General features: G+C 44.3%; 1 non-coding gene across 1 annotated transcript; it reads left to right on the forward strand.

The window, feature by feature from the left end:
* Nucleotides 1–340: 340 nt before the first annotated feature.
* Nucleotides 341–422, forward strand: trnan-guu (transfer RNA asparagine (anticodon GUU)). The gene has a single exon. It is a non-coding gene; the product is annotated as a tRNA-Asn (tRNA).
* Nucleotides 423–2,681: the final 2,259 nt, after the last annotated feature.

Genomic DNA, 2,681 nt, shown 5'->3' on the forward strand with positions numbered 1-2,681 from the left:
CCTTATCCAGATAACCCTTGACTCCACGATCCTTAAGAGCTCTGTCCAACTCTTTATTGAAAGAACACCTCCTGCTGTCTCGCGTTCTTCATTCCGTTGACTTCAAGTCTTCACAGAATTCAACAGACCTTGTTACATATTCATTTCCTCACATTTGTTCAGATCATTATGTGCATAGTGTGACAGTGGGAGTGCACTTGCCCCACAACCCAGGGGTCAGATCATAGTCTTGGAACCGTACTTTGTTATTTCTCATTTCACCAACACCAGGGAGATCTGCTGCTCTGCTTGATTTACGAAATTCAATTATTCATAAGGTCATAGCGTTTCGTACATCTGTGACGAGGTGGCCGAGAGGTTAAGGCGATGGACTGTTAATCCATTGTGCTCTGCACGCGTGGGTTCGAATCCCACTCTCGTCGTTGTCATCACCGACTTTCAATGGTGCGGTTTTCAGATGATCACAGCTGTTGTATGGAAACTGGGATTCTAATAGTTATTTTATCTGCATTGACGCTATGACAAAAATCTCAAAGAATAGTTTGAGCCTGTTGAATAAACTACATTGCAATGTCGGTTGCATTGGGATAATGAAAAGGAGCGCGATATTCTTTTTCAAGTCAAGTTGCTGTGAACATTTTTTTCATATGAAAGACATCCAGGAAAATCAAATAACGAGTGCTGCGATGTACATGTTATGCAAAGGGATTCTTAATGAATGTTTTGTCAAATGAAATCTGGAGGACGTTGAGGAGAAGTAATTCATCCTGGTGAGAAGAGCACAGCGAGACAGCACAAAATAATGGAGATATTTCAAAATTGGCAGGGCGTGGGTTTAGGGGCACTGAGAACTGGCTGTAAATGCACAGTGGAGAATGGCCGCTGTGGGTACCGTGCATGGGCACGGAGGGACTTACACATTGGTCTCGCCCTCGCCCCTTGCTCTCGCCATTGATGACGGCTGGACTTAAGGCACAGATAAACACAAGATGTGAGAAGCAAGATCCCTCACGTTATGCACACACTGGATGCATCACATTGAACTATGAACAACTAGAGAAATCAGCATGTTACCTATAGGGAGTGAAACTAAACTGTGGATCAATAACCGCAGATTCATGCAACATAAACATGAAAAATGATTTAAAATGTAGGCTGTAGGTTTGCTCGCTGAGCTGTAGCTTTGATATCCAGACGTTTCTTTACTTTGCTAGATAACATCATCATCAGTGGCGACCTCCAAGTGAAGCGAAGCTGTTGTCTCCTGCTTTCTATTTATATCTTTCTCCTCGATGGGGTTCCTGGGGTTTGTGGTGATGTCATTTCCTGTTCGTTTTCTGAGGGGTTGATAGATGGCATCTAGATCTAAGTGTTTGTTTATGGCATTGTGGTTGGAGTGCCAGGCCACTAGGAATTCTCTGGCGTGTCTTTGCTTAGCCTGTTCCAGGATCAATGTGTTGTCCCAGTCGAAATAGTGATATTTTTAATCCGTATGTAGGACTACGAAGGAGAGAAGGTCGTGGCTTTTTGTGGCTCGCTGGTGTTCGTGTATCCTGGTGGCTAACTTTCTTCCTGTTTGTCTTACGTAGTGTTGGTGACAGTCCTTGCATGGAACTTTGTAGATGACGTTGGTTCTGTCCACGGGTTGAACTGTGTCTTTTAAGTTTGTTAGTTTTTGTTTGAGAGTGTTGGTGGTTTTGTGTACTACTAGGATTCCGAGGGGTCTTAGTAGTCTGGCTGTCATTTCTGAAATTTCTTTGATGTATGGTAAGGTGGTTAGGGTTTCTGACTGTGTTTGGTCTGCTTGTCGTGGTCTGTTCTTGAGGAATCTGTGGACTGTATTTTTTGAGTATCTGTTCTTCTCGATTACGTTGTATAGGTTGTTCTCCTCTGTTTTCCGAAATTCGTCTGTGCTGCAATGTGTGGTGGCTCGTTGGAATAGTGTTCTGACACAGCTTCGTTTGTGTGTGTTGGGATGGTTGCTGATGTAGTTAAGTACTTGGTCAGTGTTTGTCGGTTTTCTGTATACGCAGGTTTGTAGTTCTCCATTGTATCAGAAATAAGGTGGGTGAACTTAAGGCATGGATCGGTACCTGGGACTACGATGTTGTAGCCATCACGGAAACATGGATAGATGAGGGACAGGAATGGCTGTTGGAGGTTCCTGGGTACAGATGTTTCAGTAAGATTAGGGAGGGTGGTAAAAAAGGAGGGGGGGTGGCATTGCTAATTAGAAATGGTATAACGGCTGCAGAAAGGAAGTTTGAGGGGGATCTGCCTCTGGAGGTAGTATGGGCTGAAGTCAGAAATAGGAAAGGTGCAGTCACCTTGTTGGGTGTTTATTATAGGCCCCCCAATAGCAGCAGAGATGTGGAGAAACAGATTGGGAAACAGATTTTGGAAAGTTGCAGAAGCCACAGGGTCGTAGTCATGGGCGACTTCAACTTCCCAAATATTGATTGGAAGCTCTTTAGATCAAGTAGATTGGATGGGGCGGTTTTTGTGCAGTGTGTCCAGGAAGCTTTTCTAACGCAGTATGTAGATTGTCCAACCAGAGGGGAGGCCATATTGGATTTGGTACTCGGTAACGAACCGGGACAAGTGGTGGGCTTGTTAGTGGGTGAACATTTTGGTGATGGCGACCACAATTCTGTGACTTTCACCTTGGTTATGGAGAGAGA

This window comes from Chiloscyllium punctatum, unplaced genomic scaffold (genome assembly GCF_047496795.1).
Source record: "Chiloscyllium punctatum isolate Juve2018m unplaced genomic scaffold, sChiPun1.3 scaffold_109, whole genome shotgun sequence".
NCBI classification, from domain to species: Eukaryota; Metazoa; Chordata; class Chondrichthyes; order Orectolobiformes; family Hemiscylliidae; genus Chiloscyllium; species Chiloscyllium punctatum.